General features: G+C 39.9%; 1 protein-coding gene across 1 annotated transcript in view; it reads left to right on the top strand.

The window, feature by feature from the left end:
* otog (otogelin) overlaps positions 1–19,745 on the top strand; it is a 220,029-nt gene that overhangs the window by 139,875 nt on the left and 60,409 nt on the right. The window lies entirely within an intron of this gene.

Below are 19,745 nucleotides of genomic sequence, written 5' to 3'. Positions count from 1 at the left end.
AACAGTATCCAAAATGGTATACTTGTTTTTGAGGGGAATGGCCACAGGGGATCCCTGCACTGTCTGCCTGTTCCCTTTCTGTCCCCTGACTGTAAGCCATCTACTTTTTTCCTGTACCTGAGGTGTGACTACCTCCCTGTAACTCTTCTCAATTACCCCCTCAGCCTCCTGAATGGTCTGAAGTTCATCCAGCTCCAGCTCCAGCTCCAGTTCCCCAACGCGGTTTCCGAGGAGCTGGAGTTGGGTACGCTCCCCGCAGATGAAGTCAGTGGGGACACTAGTGGTGACCCTTACCTCCCACATTCTACAGGAGGAACATGCAACTGCCCTAACATCCATTCCCACTGTTCTGAATTCCCAAACAGACTATTAAAAAAAAAACTAGTAGTCTTACCAATTGGAGGATACAGATCCAAGAAGGTTGGCAAAATGCAAAAATACTTTTCTAATGCAGCAAATGGTTACAGTCCAGAATGAGTTACCTGAGAGTACAGGTGAGGCAGAGTGAATTGTGAATTTTTTAAAAGGGATTTTGATAAGTACCTGAAGTGAAAAAAAGCGTATTTTTAAAATGTTATCTATTATCAAAAGAATAAAAGCATTGTTAACTTAGCACCATCTTTATAGTCAATTAGTACTTATTCTGCAACTTATATTGCTCCAACAGCACCTAAGCATGTCAACATCATCCAGTTCAAAGCAGCCTACATTATTGGCAATCCATCCATCATCTTAATTGTACACTCTATCCAGTACTGATGCACTGTGGCAGAGACATGTAACTTCCAAACCCATGGACTGTACCACTTTGAAGGGGAGAATAACAGATACATGGGAATACCACACTGCAAGTTCCTGACCAGGCCACATACCATCGTGACTTGGAACAATATTGCCATTCCTTTAGTGTCACTGAGTCAAAATCCTGAAACTCTCTTCCTAACAATACTGTGGGTACAACAAGGCCCACCGTGGTTCAAAAATGCAACTCATGCCCACCTTTTCTGGACAATTAATACTGACTTACCCCATGATGTTCTCATAGCACAAATGGATAAATTTAAAAATAACACCAAGAAACAGCACCTTTTATTTCAATTGGAATAAATCTTCACAGGCGCATGTTACACTGTTCCTTAAGTACACATTAAATTGTGCCAGAAACAGTCCAAAGTTATTTTTAGCTCTCAAGGACGTAATTATTTTTATTTCTCAGCCTGATAACTTAGGTATCTTGAAGTGTCTTCCACAGTGATAGCATTACTGTAATCCTCCCTCCAGTGCAAGCCGAGTAAAGTTTCTCGCTTCCTTTCAACTTCTCATAAGTTTGGTCTTTGGTCTGAGCACATGCCTGCCCCTGCATTCTAGAATAGTGACTTTTGGCCTTGGGCTGTTTTCTCTCTCTCTCCTTTTCTCTCCCAGATCCTAGTAGACTAACATTGTTTGTGAGCTTTGAGGGATCCTCGAAATCCTACCTCTCTCAAGCCCATAACCATGGCAATATGAATAACATGAGACTCGTATTCAAGTAGAGATGCTGATTAGCTGTCTTTAAGTGACAGGCTCTTTCATCTTGTAACTAATTCAACATGTTTAAGCACATTTGTTTACAATCCAACATTTTCAACACTTTTCAGAGGATTTGGAGGCTCAGGGTCTTTCTACCCTTAGAACATAGGCTGCTACCATCGTCTTCAAGTGACATCACCTTGCTGCATCTTCCCAGTAAAACAAAATGGCAGCCTTTAATCTCTAAGCATCAAAACACCAGACTTGCTGTCAGGCAGTCCTCAGAACTGATCACACGATAGGCTGGGAATTAGAAGGTGTCTTCCTGCTGTCATTAGATTTTCTCAATGGCATGGCTGCCTATCAACTACAGAAAAACAGATTAAGACACAATTCTGTGTAATAAAGACAAGTACACTAGTACCTTATTATCTGTAACTGCTTCTGGGAGTTTTCAAGGTACACATAATTATTGCCTTTTGAATCTTCAATAAATCGTGTAGGCCAGATCAGAATGGCATATTTTCTTCACTAAAGAACATTAATGAACCAAGAGGGTTTCTAGGTCAGCAATTCTTTTCTCCATTGGGCTACCTTCTAATTCTAGATTATTTTATTGAATTCAAATTTCACTATCTGCCATGGCGGGATTTGAACCATAGTCCATTAGTCTGGGACTCTAGATTACCAGTCCAGTGACAATACCATGACCTCCCCTAAACTTTTTTAAAATGCCTTTGAGGAACTGCAAATGATCAAAATCAGTGAAACTTGCAATGACGATTAATTAGTTTGGAGGTGCGGCCAGATTTGTGGGAAGGATTGTTTCTAGCAACATATTTTAAAACAGCACAAACTATTCTGAATACTCAAACTGCATGAATATTGATTGTACTTAAAATTCATTGATGTCTTGTGCTGATTTCAGTGATTTGTGGGTAAAATGCGTAGGTATAATTGAGATTCATGTAAATCATGTTGTAAGTGAACATGTGACTCTACCAGTAAAAAAGAGAAGACATCAGTCTAAAAGGAACATGTGAAGAGATAAGTCTTACGCACTCTACTAGTGAGTTGTATTTGAAGAAACTACTATGTACAGATATAAATGAAGGAGTGCTACAGTAAATGAGTTGACAGCCTGAATCAGAGATAAATATTAATTTGCCTCAGGGACGGTACATATGCAAATACCCACAACTTGAGATTCTCTCGCTCCAGAGCCCAGATTAGAAGCTGATACAGAATCCAAAGGACATAGCTGAAAAAGGATTAGTCTGAAGACCGGGCTGGACCTTCGGAATATTGCAAAGCAACAGCTGAGAAAGAAAAACGTGAAGACTCTGATGGGCAGGAAAGTAAACCTTAAAGGAATTTGAGGCCTAACTACAAACCAGCAATACATTGGAGAAGAAGACACTACATTGAACACTTTGATGGCAGGAACGAGAAACCCAAGCACTCATCGAAACAGTTAGGCACAGTAGTCTATTGGGATGGCAGCTCCATTGGAGACCTTAGCATAATCTTAGTATTTGGTAACCCAAAGACCCACAGCAAGACCAGAACTGGGAGCTCTGGAAGTGGCAATTTTCATCACCTCTAGAACAGCATCAAGCTTGCCCACAAAGGAGTAGTGCCATCTGGTTAACACATCTTTAGATGCTGTAGATCCAATAGCTGATAATGTTCTACTAAGACAAATTGTCCAACAAAGTACTACAGCATATTATGCTTTGATTAAAGCATTTGATGTGTACATTAGACCGACAAGAAACTTAGTGATAGAAGGGGTGAGATTTAATTAGCAACCTCAATTTTTGAGAGAATCAGTGGACATTGATACAATGAATTAGTGGATATATCGTCTTGCAGGATGTTATGGGTATGGAGCTTCAAAGAATGAATTTGTTAGCGACCATATAGTAGTGAACGTGATGGATGGGAAGTTATCAGATTTTGTTCAATTGGAGGATTTAGTATTGGAACGAACAATTCAATTGACTACTTAGGCAGAAATCAGGGCCAAAATTCGGTTTGTCTTGCACTGGGGGTTCTTCAGATATGGTTGTGTGGGCATGCCTCTAGATGGCATAATCAATATCGTGAAAGCCACCAAAATGCCAAAAGAATGGAAAACGACATCAGTGACTGTACCAAATTATACAAAATGTGACTCAACCAAAATTGTAAGCACAACAAATATCCAGTGGGAGAGCAGAGTGGTATTATGTGGCCAGTTAGAAAACTTTGTATGTTAACATTGTTGACTTCAGTTCATAAACGAAGAAAAGTTCTTGCAAAAGGCAGATTTGCAAAACAAATTAAAACCAGATAACAAAGGAAAAATTAAGACCATGAGACCATAAGGAATAGGAACAGGAGTAGCCATTTGGCCCATCAAATCAGTTCTGTCATTCAATAGGATCATAGCTAATCCGACATTCATCACCTTCACTTTCCTGCATTTTCCCATAACGCTGGATTCCCCTACTGATCAAGAATCAATCTATCTCAGCCTTAAATATACAGAAGGATTCTGCCTCCACAGTTCTCTGTGGCAAGGAGTTCCAAAGTCTCTTTGGAAAAACTCCAGTGAGAACAGTCCCAATCTGTTTAACCTTTGCATAGAAGACAATTGTTCCATATCAGGGATCATCCTAATGGATCCTGTCTGAACTACCTCTAATGAAATGATATCTTTCCTTAAATACGGGGACCAAAACTGGTCAAAGTTCTCCAGATGTGGTATCACCAGCACTTTGTACAGTTTCAGTAAGACTTCCCTTATGTTACACACCAAACCCCTTGAAATAAGGGCCAATATTCCACTAGCCTTCCTGATCACCTGCTGCATCTGTGTGGTATCTTTCTGTATTTCATGCACAAGTACCCTCCAAGTCCCTTTGTGTCACAATTTTCTGCAATTTTTCTCCACTAAATAAAATGCTGTTCTTTTATTCTCCCTTACAAAATGAATAACTTCTCATTTTCCCACATTATACTCTGTTTGCCAACTTTTTGCCCACTTACTTAACCCGTCAAAATCTCTGTATGAACTGTCTGTATCCCTTTCTCAACCTGCTTTGCGACTTATTTTTGTCACCTGCAAATTTGGCTACAATACGTTCACTTTGTTTCTCCAAGTCATTACAAAAGGTAAAGATTCAGAACAAAAGTTGAAGACAACATTTCTTGGCAAGGTCAAAGAAAGTCGAAACAGATTATGGAACAGATTTTGAATGTGCAGAGGTCTGAAACAGACTTTAAACTCAACACACAAGCTACTATCTCAATACAGACAGACAACATGCTTTCATATCTGCTTCAACTACACTGTAAAAATAAACTTTCCCCACATATCTCCTTTCAACTTTTCCCCTCTCACCTTAAACTATTCCCCTTATTATTTGAAAATTCCAATACTTTTTCTTAAAGCTTGCAATAATGGGGTTTGAACCTAGATCCCCAGAAACTGAATCTCTAGATGAATAGTGATAATACCACTTGGCCATCATCTCCCCTTTATGGACACAAAATCTCAGTTAGGTAGTATAACTGAAAGAAGGGACATATCGCTAGTGACAGACCTAATAAAGTGGTGCTCAGGGCTTGTAACTGTTCCACGAGAAATGGGAAAACGAGATTGTGTTTGGATCTCACCCAGTTAAACAAGTGAGAGTAAGAAGAGAAATTCATGCTTTTTCGTCTGTCAATAATAGTTTGTCAAAATTAGCAAAAAGCAGTTTTTTCATAATTGAGGCAGATAGTTGATTCTGGCTGATACCCTTAGACAAAGAGTCAAGGTTACTGATTGTAAAATGCAAAACTCATCTGCCATCTCCTTATTTTCCATTATTAATTTTCCAGACTAATTTTATGTAGGACTAACACTCACTTTATTAACACATTTTTTAAAAATACTATAGAAATGCTTAATATCTATTTTGTTTTATTTCTAGCTGGTTTTCCTTTTTAAATTCAAATTTCTCTCTCAATGTTTTAGTTATTTTTTTAAAAAATTCTGTCTGATGTTCTAATCTGCCAAACATCTTTGCACAATAGGATGCTTTTCTTTATGTTTGACAATAAGTAGAACTTTTTGTAGTTGGTCACAGACAGCACATTCTCCCCTAGGAATGTTTTTTTACTTGTTGTAATGTTTCTCTTCTGTGTATTCTGAAATATGTCCTTAAATTTCTGCCATTGCATCTCTAAGCCTTAAGCTGTACTTTCATACCCTCATGATCTGCTTTATTTAAGTTTAAAATGTTAATCTTTGACCCACTTCACTTTCCCCCAAATAGAATATAAAATTCAAATATATTTTGATTACTGCTACCTAGCACAAAGTGGACAATAATTATTCCAATCTCACTGAGTAATACTGGGTCTAGAATAGCCCGGTCCCTGGTTGGGTCCAATACATGCTGTGCAAAGAAAGTATCTAATACCTATTATGAACTCCTCATCTAGGCTATCTTTGCCAATCTGATTTTTTTCCAATCTATATTTAGATTGATAACCCCGTGGAGGCTTTCAATATATCTTTCTGCTGATATCTGAGTGCATGGTAACATGAAGAAAAAACACAACCAAAGAATCAGGAATATGTTAAAGGCAATACAGAATGCAAGTCCTGCAATATGCGAAAAATGCCAATTCTCGAGAGCAATGATTACATTATCCAAGAACAAGGTATCATGGTAAATCTAAGGAAGATAAGGACCACTAAGGAATTTTCAGCACCAAAGTCTGTAAATGATATAGAAACCTTTCATTTGCTTTATTACTGTCACATCTACCTAGGTACAGCAAAAAGCTTTGTTTTGTGTGCACTACAGGCAGATCATACCATACATACAAAGTGCATTAGGGTAATAGAACAGAGCAAAGAATACAATGTTACGGATGCAGAGGAGGTGTGCAAAGAGCGAGATCAACATTGGATTTAAAATTTGAGTGGTCCAGCATGGTAAATCAAATGGGAAAGTTTGTCCCTAATTTACCCAGTCTTACTCAACACATAATAGACAACCATAGAATGTTTATACCAAAGTTGATGCGCAAGGAAATCCAACAGAAGCTCTGAGGGGGACATCTAGCTATCTAGGTATGATAATCTATGTTGGCCAGGCACTTTGAAAAATACTCAGGATTATGTTCTGTTTCAACAAATGTGTGCCACACACAGCCAAGTGCCTACCTATTTAACAATTTCATCAAGAAGTCTGGAAAGGCCTTGGATAAGATTAGCAAATGAATTCTTTCATTTTAGAGGGACGACTTATTTAGTCCTATCCACTATTATTCAAGATGCATTGAGGTAGTAAGACTCAACCACAGGAGACTCAGCGATGGGAGCACTGAAACGAAGCTTTGTGATATGTAGTTTCCCAGAAGAAATAATATCAGACAATAGATTTCTATCAGTTCATTAATGCTGTTTTCAGGAAGTTCACTTTGGAAGCAGGTATCAACCAAATGACAAATTCTCCACTGTTTTCTCAGGTGAGCAGGGAGATGCAAAGTGTAGTCAAGTCTGTTGATTTGTTATACATAAGAATCCAGACCGGGAATTAGCTCTACTCAGTTATAGAGCAACATGACTGACTCATAGGCCCCTGCCAGTGGAATTGTTCATTGAGAGAAGGTTAAGACAGAATGACTTAGTTTTAGAAGACAACCTCAAGCCAAATCTCAAGACCATGATAAGGTAAAACAACAACAGAAAAGCTACAGCAAAGAAACAGCAGAAATGGTTCACCTCTAGACACAGGGTGAAAACTCCATCCACCCTAAGCCCAGACAAAATGTCTAGTGAAGAGACAGAAATTAGAAGCCACAGCCATTAGAGAAACACATCAACTGAATAGAATACTGTGAGGACCTGAAGGACATTCCAGAGGAACAGATAGGCATTGATCTTTCTCGAAACAAGAAGTGAGATTGAGTATGCTAATCACAAAATGTGAGACAGCCATAGTTATATACATTAGATGGGTGCAGAGTGATACAACAATTATGGACACAGTACAACATCATTACCATTGTGTTAAACTCAACTGAACCAGGTCAGGGCACATCTAGTCTAAGCTTCAGATCACGTCATCCTGTGAGATTTTTGGGGGGAGCAGGGAGACAGTGGTAATAGTGTTAATGGTAAAATTATCAATGACTACAAAACCTTTACAAATAAGTAAAAGTAAACTACTGAAACAATGTAGACCAATTAGTGAGAAACGTGATGTACATGTGGTACAATGTGATGTATAGTCATCATGATGGAATTGATCCCATCACTCTGACATCAGTCAAAGAGAAGACACCAGTCTGGAATGAGCAAGTGAGAAGTATTTACATTAGGAGCTGTATTTAAGAACCTACTGTGTATGGATGTTGTAGATGTGTTACAAAACATAACGAGTTCAAGAGCCTTACTTAGAGATATGGAGCAAACAGCCTCGGAGATGGAGTTTATGCAGACACCCACAGCCTGAGGTACTCCAGACCAGTATCTCACTGTGCAGAAAGCAGTATTGACTCATAGCCCAAGATTAAACAAAATGTGACAAAATACTCAGCACAACCAAGCAGAAACACCAGGCTAAGAAATTCAAATGCAGGAGCAATACAAACTTTTGGGAAGGGTTCAAGTTTATCAAATAATCAGTTTATTTGGTGTAATTTTTTGTTTTTTATACCATATATGTTTAGAGGCCCATGGTAATATCTGCTGCCAACAGGTTACAAACATGTTTGTATCTTAATATATTAACTCAGTATTGTGCTGCAGACAGCAGGTGGCACTATATGTGTTCTAATTATTTAAGTGCTAATGTTTCCTTTCATAGATCATAGGACGTGTTATTAGTGTTAAGATTTTTAAACTTATTGTTAATTACATTATACATTCTGTTAATTACATTACCTTTATTCATAATCTATTATTGGGAGAGATTTCAGAATTCTCCTTTAGATGAATTGGACTGGATACAATAGGCCTTTTGGAGGTGGGAATGAAGGCAGACAAACCTGTAAAATAGGGCACTGTTCAGTTGGCAGTGTGCCTGCCACTAGCTTGCCCATAAACACTCCCACCACAAATTTACAAATAGCACAGCAGGCATCAGGTGGGCTGTCTATCAACTGGGCAGTTAATGACCACTTAAGGTCCTCATCCCACCATGGTTCTGATTTAATAAACAGAGAGAGGGTCTGTAGACAATAAAAACAGCTAGGTTTATGCCTCCCAGCTAGTCGTCACTGAAGGGTGGGTCATAACAGGGACTGTGCCTCTATTTCAGGTCTCAGGTGCCAATTTGCAGTCTCATGTCCACCCACCCCACTGCCATGACCAAAATTGGGTCTGTCTCCTTTCCATCCTTACCCGAGATTCCTGAAGGTGTCGGTTCATTGCTGATTGCATCCTCCTTGGCCTAGCTTCAGTACCAGCATTGGCCACTGCTCCTGGTAGGTCTGCTGGTATTGCAGACTTGCTGGTCTCGAATTGTCTAATATCACTATAGAGATGGTTGGTAGTTCAACCTTATGTCAAACAAAGGCCCATTGGCTGAAAATTAAGGAAGTGAGCCAACCAAGCAAAAGCATGCTGTTTCCCCATATATCCTCAAATACCAGGTCACTCCAAGCAAATAACTCAATATCTCTTAAAATTTTGTGCGTTGTACTTTAGTTTACATTGATATAGATTGTAAATATTTGAGACCTCAGCACAGATACTTGTTACTAATCCTTGCTTTTTATATTATCAATCAGAAAAAGGCCAATTTACACCTATTCTGTCTCCTGTTAGGTAATCAATTCTCCATCCATGTTGATATATTACCCCGACATGATACACCAGCAAAATGCTTTCTTGAAACCTAAGTACATCGCTTCCACAGGTCCCCTTTATCCACATTGTTTATTACTTGCGCAAAGAACTCCAAGTTAGTCAAACAAGATTTTCCCTTCAGACAACAATGTTGACTGCCTGATTGCATTGAGATCTCCCTCCCCAACAACAGCTGTTACAGAGAGACCTCTATGGCAAGTGACCAGTGTTGAGATAATTAAATCTCCATTAAAAAGTATTAAATAGGATTGATGTTATATGCATTCTGAAAGTTCTATAACATGGACCTGAAATCCTGGCTGGTCAAGCCCCACTAATAGATGCCTAAATTTCGAACTTTCTGGCATTAGCTTACCACGTTCATTTCAGTACTGCTTCTTAATATAGACATTTACTATCCATCAGTGACAGAACAAACTGACTGAGAAATTTGATTTAAAAAGTTTGAAATTTTTATTTAAAAGGTTAAAAACAGCCAAAATATAATCAGTAGGCAGCTAACTGGCAGTGAGAATAAAAAGACTTCAATGATGTGTGCTATGAAATATTTGTAACGTATGTTTAAATGAAAAAATTGAATATATAGATCTGTAGATTGAATACATTGAACTAGCATTTATGAAACAATGGAGAAAGCCTTTAGCTTGTGGTAGCACTTCCAATCAAGTAGGAATTGGAAGGCAACGACTCCAATTCGAGACAGCCCAGTATCTGCTCTTGGGGGCTGACATCCGTCTGGGTAGAGCAATCAATGAAACATTAATAGTGGTCACACTCGAGTCTTAAGGGTTTTCTTCAGCCACCAGGTCAACACATTTCAGCATGAGGAAATGGGACTACTAGCCCTTAAGTCTAAGATGGGTGTGGGAGGCTACATGTATTGTAAAGGGTAGGTGGGACTCCTTACCTAGTTACATCTCACCTAGGAGAAGGCATTCCAAAACACAGTAGGAAATCACCTGAGCTAGTTTTCACTCATAATTGAAGAATTTCATGTGATACTTGAGTTATGGTCTGTCCGATGACAGTATTGACATTCGAATAAATATAACTTCTAATAATGTCAACATAACATGCTAAGAAGTGGATTACAGATATGTCTATCTCTCCCATTTTTTTCCCCTTCATCTTCCATGAGGAAATCCTGCCCCCTGCCACCTTCCCCACCGACGAGCAATATAAATGATATGGGAAATGTTTGTAATCTTGGAATCTCTGAAGCTAGAATACACTGTCATTCATTTCCCACAAATATTTAATTATATTCTTAATATCTGTATCTATTTTTCTTATTGAACAAGTCTATTGATTCTTTTGCTTCAATATGTATTACAATACCTAATTTATATTTGCATAGTTGTTGTAACAACGATGTGCGTCAATTTTCCGGCATTATAAAAACAAAGCTCTACACTTCAAACATGTTGCAGATTGGGATGGCTGATCCTCCAGCTTTCTAAGTGTGACAAAAGATGTTCTGAGCAGGCTGTTTCTGGGCTAGGCCAGCATATATTGCCCATCCCTAACTACATTCTTAATGTCTGCCCAGAGTCACATGCAGGTCAGACCAGGTAAGGATGGCAGTAGCCTTCCCTAAAGGACATTAGTGAACCAGGTGGAATTTTCCAACAATCGATTAGACTTGTTAGACTCTTAGTTCCACATTTTAAAAAAATTGGATTCAAATTCCACCATCTGCCATGGCAGGATTCGAACCTAGATCCTTAGAACTTTGCCTGGGTCTCTGGATTAACAGTCTAGGTGATAATACCAAAAGGCCACTGCCACCCTTTGATTGCACCATTAGTTTTGAAAAGTACTATAGGAGTCTGGCCAATATACATGTCTCTGTATTAATGTCTGAGCTCCCTTCTACCACCACGCCCCCATCCCTATTTCTGAAGAAGGGTCCCAATCTGAAATGTCAACTTTCCCTTCCTCTGATGCTGCCTGGCCTGCTTTGTCCCTCCAGCTCCACACTGTGTTATCTCTGACTCCAGTATCTGCAGTTCTTGCTATCTGTGGCCAAAATACATGTTGTGCAAAGTAGCGATTGATTATTCTTTACCTATTCACAATATACTTGTCTGGTGAGCAGCAATTATGTAAACATATGCTACCTAGTTAAGGACAATATGGCTAAACCACTCAATCAAGAGTTCTAATGAAGTAACATATCCAAAAATATAATTCTTCTCTCTCACTCAGATCACGATTGACCTTTATAGTTCTTCTTCTTGCCTTTCAGAATGCTGGCATTCTGATTTCACTTTTTGTCTGAATATGGTTGTTATTCACTGTTCAGTGGCTTGTATAGTTTAACGCTTGCTCTGAATTAATGAATGAGGTGCATAAAATAGGTTTAACTATATTCGTAAAGAATACGGAATAAGAGCTGTTTTTCAACAGGTGTTGCTCATTTTCACTGTTGCGTGATTTCAGATAAATATCTCCACACCCCAGCTGTGGAACCTCATGCTGAACATTAATCCTGGGACACCAATTTAAAACAAAAATTATGTTGAAGCGTAGCTCATTAAATGAAAACTGAATATTTCAGATCCAGAGCTAATTTTAGAGCAACATGACACAAGAATCTGAAGAAAATGTAGTTATAGTTCATTCCCCTGATAAGTTGTTACTTTGAAATGTTTGATGTTAGGCCTCAGTTCAATTATTGGGTTTGGTTTGGACACCTGATTATAGCAAAGATGTCATCGTGTTGGAAATGGTAGAGACGAGATTTGCTGGAATGGTACCAGGTATGAGGAACTTCAACTATATGGGCAGACAAGAGGGGTTGGGTTTGTTACTTTTACAACTAAGAAGGGTGAGGGGAGATTTGATAGAGTTGCTTGAAACCTTGAAAGATTTTGACAGAGTAAGTAAGAAGTTTCCATGGCAAACTACTTCACAGATTTAAGGATTGTCCAAAGAACCTTGAGGTAACTTTTAAAGCAATAATACAGTAAGTTATTCTGATCTAGAATTCCTTACCTAAAGGAGTGTTGGGAGCCAACTGAAGAGTAACATTCAAAAGAGAAATATATGAATGCTTGAAAACCATATAGGGGACTATGAGAAGCATGCAGGGGAGCTAGCATAAGCATTTTGAGTTGAATGGTTTCATTCGATGATGTATCATTCTCTTACCAAATGTTATTGTCAGTAGCAAAGGAAAGGCTTGCACTGTTCCTTACAGTTACAGTTCCCCATAGACTTCATTGTCACCAATTGAGTGGTAATTTATGGCTACTCATGATCCTATACAGCATGCACCCTGACTGGAATCTGTGGCAAATGTGAGCAAGACAAGCAACAACATATTTCTCCAAACAGATCGAACATTCTCACTGAGACAGCAGTGTCTAAAGCAGGGAGTCCAAATTAGGATGTCTAATTCATTTTAAAACCATGTACAGTAAGAAAATTGGGATTGAGAGAGAAAGATAGAAGAGAACGAAAGAGAAAGTTAAGAAAAGATCTCCAACTGTAATGAGGACATGAGATTTCACTCTTATAAAAATTTTCAGTGCCGGAGAGATAGTTCAATAATAATTACGACATGAAGTACAGTTAAAAATTAACTTACTCCTGAATGCACCAGCCCTACATTTTTCTTGTGTATTTAATAGGCAACAAGTAGGTAAACACTGCAACTTCATATCCTTTAAGTATTTTAATATGGAGTCTATTGACACAGTTTCAGTGTAAAGAAGATTCAGAAGGAGCATTGTGTTTTAGGTTTTAGCATGTATGAGTGTTCACCAGAATTTAGTCTCCACAGAAGATTTGCTTTGATAGCATGTCTCAGGTATTCTGACTGTATGATCAGACCAAGTCAGTTTTAACCGTCTCAGTTTCGTTTGGAAGCTTAGCATACCAGCTCACTGGAGTATCTTTGCTGCTTGTCATCATCTGGTCCAAGACCAAGTGTCTCATGTAGGGCAGAATGGGCAGGACCAAGACTCTACATATTTCAGCACAGGAAGACCTACCTTCTTAGGTTGACGTTAGACACCTGCCAAAGGCTGTAGTTCCTTTGGCAATTCTTGCTTGTGTCTTGTGATCAATTTAGATGCTTGAGTATACTGCCAGGAAAAATGAACCTTCTGACAGGTTGAGCTTTGAGGTATGGTTTTCCTGGAGCAGCCTGGTATATCACTTCAGCTTTTTTCATCCTGATCATAAAGCCAAAGCTATCACAGGTATTCTAGAACAAGTGGACATTATGTTGCACGTTCAGCTCTGAACCATTAGCTTTTGTGCAGTCACCAACAAACAGGAAATGATTAATTATGTCTTTGAAGATGTTAGTTTTTGCCTGGATTCATCACTGGTTGAGTGGTTCTCCATCCATGCGATAACGGATTTCAACATTGGGATCATGCAAGGCACCGGAGAGCACACGTTGGACAAAAAGAGTTCGATGAAACTTGGTGCTAGCAATCAACCCCGTTTAACTCCATGAGTTACTGTGAATGGTTCATAAGACTCAGAATCAACCAGGACATGTGTAAAAATAGCATCATCAAATTATTGAACCATCGTGATTAAATTTCCAGTGCAGCCCAATTTTTGACTTACATTTGAAAGGCCTTACGACTGCCTGTGTCAAAGGCTATGGTCAGATCAACAAATATGGTGTAAAGATCCATGTTTTGTTTCTGACGTTTCTCCTGGAGCTGTCAAATTATTGTGTTACAGGTAGTCCCTGACATATGTATGTTCAACTTACGAAGGACCCCCTTTTAAAATTAATTTTAAAGATCTGACATGTAAGCATTTACTTGCACTTAGGAATGGCTATTTTACATTGTACTGTATTGTATTATGATCCAACTTGCATACACATTGACTTACAAACGTGCTCAAGGCCATAACCCATTAGTAACCCGGGATTGCCTGTAGTGGTTTTTGACCTTTTCTGAAACTACATTGACTTTCTAGCAGCAGATCGTGGTCACATTGAGTGGTTCAGAATGGGATAGATGAAGATTTTGCTGACAATGGTGTAATAAGTTTCCCCTATGACTGTTGCAGGCTTGTATTCTCGAGGGAAGGTTCTTCAGTCCCACATAGACTGAAAGAGTTCAGTGACCTTCTTGACTGGGTATTGACCTTCAGCCTTGGAGATCTTAGCTGGAATAGCCTGAACTCCTGGAACTTTGTCACTAAACAGGAATTCAATTATATTTGTTTTTAACCAGTATTTTACCACAATGACAAGCCATCACCACAAAACCAGCCACGCAAAATACCTGCTCAATCATCCTCAGGACTGTTTAGTACAGACTCAGAGATGCAAGCCATCTAGCTAAATCAAAAAGCAGACAAACTTTAGTCATAAGCAGACCGTAAAGACTGGAGGAGATTCTGTGATGCTCTGAAATCTGCCTTTGGGTCTTGGTCTACTTGTCATCACTAGTCATTGGAAATTGATCAATACTGCTTACAGAAACAGTTCAAATTCCAGTAAAATTGAGCAGGTTTGCCCTATCCTCAATTGGTCTTCATTCATCAATGAAAAAGTCGTCAAGAGGCTCAGGCGGGGTTGCCATCAACTGCTGCTTTGATGACCTTCCCATCAGCAGGTAATGGAAAGAGTGGATCCCTTTTGGAGTGGATCCATTGATCTTGGGCGTAAATACTGTAGTAGTAATTGACAGGCCTGCTGGCAAATCACTAGCTAGGAGCAAAGTCTGTATTCCAGTCAATGAGTCATCAGGTTTTAAATAGATGTCTGTTGGACATAGCAGAGCCACAATCTAAGTCACCAGGAGATCAGTTCTTTTTCAGTTTAAGGTGGCCTGAAAGCAACTAATGCCATAAAGTAACAATTTAGCCCAGGAAAGGAAAAAAGCACATGGTTTATTCTTCACCTACCATTTTTGTAGAGAGAAACACAATGCAACTAACTAACTGGAAATCCCTTTGAATGTTTCTTCATAGTTTCATTTATTGCTTATGAAATAAATCAGAGTAATGATTCATATCTAGACCTTGTCTTTAATAGTGCTAAGTCTGCCCTTGAAAAGCTTCAGAAAGCACATGCAAAGAGACATGTAAAAGACAGTAACAGGTTAAAGATTATAAAGGATTTTTAATCACTTGTGCCATTGATTACATTATCAAATAGTTAGATGTCGGGCAGTCTGTGCAAACCTTTCATCCAATTGGCTACTCTTATGCACATCTCATTGATTCTATCAGATGTGCTTAAGTGTCTTCTCCTTACATGCATCTATGGTATTCATTTCAACTACTCTATGCAATGTAGCAATTACATTCCACATTTAAACTGCTCCCTGGGCAAAGGAGTTTCTCCTGAATTTTTAAAATAGAATTTATTAGTGAATATCTTATATTTACGTTCCTGGGTTTTGACTTCCAAAATGAGAAACGCCTACTCGATTGGACTAAATATTTCCAAAATTTGCCTGTGTTAATTTTGGTGCGTTTCTTGGAGGGTTTCCCTCCGTGAGTGCGGGTGTGTATTTTTCTCGCAGTTTATGCTCCTTACCTCACTGTCACGGTGCTGCTGCCTTGCCCACCCCGTGGCAGAAACACTTGCCGTGCCATGACCTTTCAGGTTACCTGCTGCTGCCATATTCCAGCTCTGCACCAGTCAAACAGTGAAAGCCAGGAATAGCCCTTCACATTTGCAGTATGGAGAGAGCCAGCATTTTGTTTCTGACTCCAAAGTAGTGAATGATTCTGAAACTGGTGGAGCCGTCTAACTAATTGATCCTGCATTTTCCTGGAGATGGCTGGTCAAGGGAAGTTGACACCCTGCCTTATTAACAGGGGTCTGGAGGATGGTGTGGTGGAGGAGGGCAGTCTATCATTTCCACCCGGGTCGATGCCACATCCATGGTCTGGAGGAACACTCAGCAATTAGATTACTAACCTCCAGAGTTCCATAAGGGTAAATGCCACCATATTCTCTCTGCCACCTCACACTCGTTCCAACTCTGCCACTGCACCCACCTCCCATCAAGGCTCATGGTTTACCCCTCCCACTGTTGCATGCAGAATCTTCCACCAATGCCACAAACATGTGATGCACAATATACAGCAGGAGATTGTATGTGTGGTAGGAGGAATGAGACCAACTCACCCACCAATTCCACATCTCCACCTCCATTTTACACACTTTGGATGGGCCAGTCACCGTTCTTTTCATTTCTATTGTAGGTATTTTTGAATCAATGTGTTCAGGGATTTTATTACAGATCTCTACAGCAGGTGGGACTTCAACCCAGGACTTCTGTTTTAGAGGTAGGGACACTACCTCTGCACCAGAACAGCCCCCTCATTTCTGTTGTCCACGTGTGATTTGAATGAGGAACAGAGGCAACAGAGGTAGCACTTCACAGAATGAGTCGCAGACTCAGCTTCTCAGTCTAGGAGAAACCCTCCTAACCCCACTCCCACCCAAAACACCTTCATCTTCCTTGCCCTCCTTGTCAATCCCATAGAGTTTGTGCCGACCCAGTTTCCATCCTACCCTTTTATTTAACTTCTCATTTTTACTTCTCATTTTTCCACTTAACTAAGCTGTAGGCACTGGGCACAGTGAATAATGCCAAGCACTGTGATGTACTATCCCCCGTCAGTGTGGTGGTGACCATCCATAACCTCCCCTTCCACATGACTTTGTCCTTTCCAATGCTGCGTCATCTCTGACCCTTATATTTTTAATTTCACAATTATTGTCCCCTGTGTATCCTAGCATGCTGGCTCCAATCCCCACAAATGACTTGCCCAACTTCCCCACCACAGCAACTGCCCTTGACAACTCCTCTTGACTCTCAGTGAACAAACTCCCAGGACTGACCAGGGCCCACCTACCTGACCAACTTGAAATGACGGCCCTAACTGATGACTGACCAAACTCCTTACCCATATCTGTGTAAATCTCTGACTGTCCTACCATCTAATCCCTGGACTGGTCACAGTTGACCTTGGACTTCTGTGACACCTAAATCTTGACCATGAATGCTTCACGTGGAAAACCATTGATGTCCGAACCCTTGGACTGAATTCAGATTATGCCTTTGACTTACTATGCCGATGTGTCCTGACTGACCATAGAGACCCTTGACTTGACAGAGGACTATTCTCCTTAGAGAGTTTGAGGCGTGGCCATTTATTTGGAGCACAGTCTTGAGGGGTTTGCTACATACTCTCCTGGCACATAGTGATGTTAGGCTGGAGAAATAGTAATGTGGAAGAGAAATAGTGAGAAACTAAATTGATCATTCACTTCAGCCTTCACAATGTAAGATATCAGTAGCATACCAGAACTTAAAGAGAATCAGGGGCAGAGGTGACTGTCATGGCCATCGTTAAACAGCAGGTGCTGGGGAATCTGAAAGATCTGAAGGGTGGATAAATCACATTGACTGGAGGGCTATACCTCGAGGGTTCTGAAGAAGATAGTTGAGGAGATTGTTGAGGTATTGGTGGTGATCTTTTAGGAATCAGTAGAGTCAGGGAAAGTCCCAGAGGACTGGAAAATGGCTTTTGTAACACCCCTGTTTAAGAAGGGGTGGAGGCAGAAGACGGGAAATTATAGACCAGTGAGCCTGACCTCAGTCATTGGTAAGATTTTAGTGTCCATTATTGAGGATGAAATTGTGGAGTACTTGGAAGTGCATGGTAAAGTGGGGCTGAAGCAGCATGGCTTTGTCAAAGGGAGGTCATGCATGACAAATCCATTAGAATTCTTTGAGAAGGTAACAAGCAAGTTAGACAAAGGAAAGCCAGTGGACATGATATATTTCTATTTCCAAAATGCCTTTGACAAGGTGCTGCACAGGAAACCGCTAAATAAATAAGAGCCCATGGTGTTAGGGGCAACGTACCGGCATGCATAGAGAATTGGTGACTGGCAGAGAGTGGGGACAATAGGGTCTTATTCAGGATGCCAGCTGGTGACCAATGGAGTTCAGAAATCTGAAGCACAAAGGGATTTAGGAATCCTGAATTCTCTTAAGGTTAAAATGCAGTTTCAAGCCAAATGCAATGTTGGTATTCATTTCAAGAGGGCTAAAGTACAAAAGTAGTGATGTACTGCTGAGGCTATATAAAAGTCTTTGGTCGGACTGCATTTGGAATATTGTGAGCAGCTTTGGGCCCTGTATCTAAGGAAGGATATGCTGGCCTTGGAGGGAATCCAGAGGAGATTTGCAACAATAATTCTGGTGATGAAGGTCTTATCACATGAGGAACGGTTGAGGAATCTGGGTCTGTACTTGATGTAGTTAAGAAGGATGAGTGAGTATCTCTTTGAATATTACCAAATATTGAGGCGCCTGGATAGTCCGGACATGGAGAAGCAGCTTCCATTGGTAAGCAAAACGAAGTCTGGAGGGCACAGCCCCAGAGTGAAGGGATGACACTTTAGAACTGAGATGAGGAGGAATTTCTTCAGCCAGAGGGTAGTAAATCTGTAGAACTCATTGACACAGAGGGCTGTAAAGGCCAAGTCTATTTAAAATGTGGAGGTGCTGGTGTTGGACTAGTTTGGACAAGGTCATGAGTCACACAACACCAGGTTGTAGTCCAACAGGTTTATTTGAAATCACAAGCTTTCAATGCACTGCTCCTTCATCAGGTGAAGTCACCTGACAAAGGAGCAGCGCTCCGAAAGCTTGTGATTTCAAATAAATCTGCTGGATTATTACCTGCTGCTGTATGAAGTCTATTTAAGACAGAGATAAATAGGTTCTTGATTAGTAGGGGAGAAGGTAAGCGAATGGAATTGAGAAATATATCAGCCATGACTGAATGGCAGAACAGACTCAATGTGTCAAATGGCCAATTCTGGTCCTCTATTTTACGGTATCATCTAGCCATTGAAACACTTTTTGAAAAATCAGACTTTATTTCTTGAAAATGGGAATTTATTTTTACATTCTCACCATATTTTACCAACCATCTTACCGTTGCTCATGTCATTCAGAGGCTGGGAAAATTGAGCTCTATGTTTCTCCCATCAAATTTATCATAATGAAATGAAGTCTTTAGGCAGAAGGGAAATGTGGAGCAAAACAGCTCAAGGTTCTGCCATCAAAAATGCAGAGTTAGGAGAGACCAATATTGAAAGTCTTGAGAACACAAGTTCAGAGAGAGAGAGAGAGAACTAAGAAAATTAATATAGGCACATCGATTAGAGCAATATGAAAGCAGAATGTAACAAAGTGATTTAGGAATCGGAGTCCATAGGGAAAACCCAAAGTTGTCAAAATGCAGTATCTATTTTATGAATGTAAAGGTCATTTGAGAGGCTCCAGACAGTCTGACTGAAGCATTTTCTGCTTCTGGGATGATTTCTGCACTTTGCAACTAAGTGCCTTTTTTGCTTTGTGCT

The sequence above is a fragment of the Rhincodon typus genome, chromosome 17, assembly GCF_021869965.1.
Source record: "Rhincodon typus isolate 14 chromosome 17, sRhiTyp1.1, whole genome shotgun sequence".
Classification (NCBI taxonomy): Eukaryota; Metazoa; Chordata; class Chondrichthyes; order Orectolobiformes; family Rhincodontidae; genus Rhincodon; species Rhincodon typus.
Note: the sequence above shows the minus strand (reverse complement) of the source record. Positions and strands in the feature narration are given on the sequence as shown.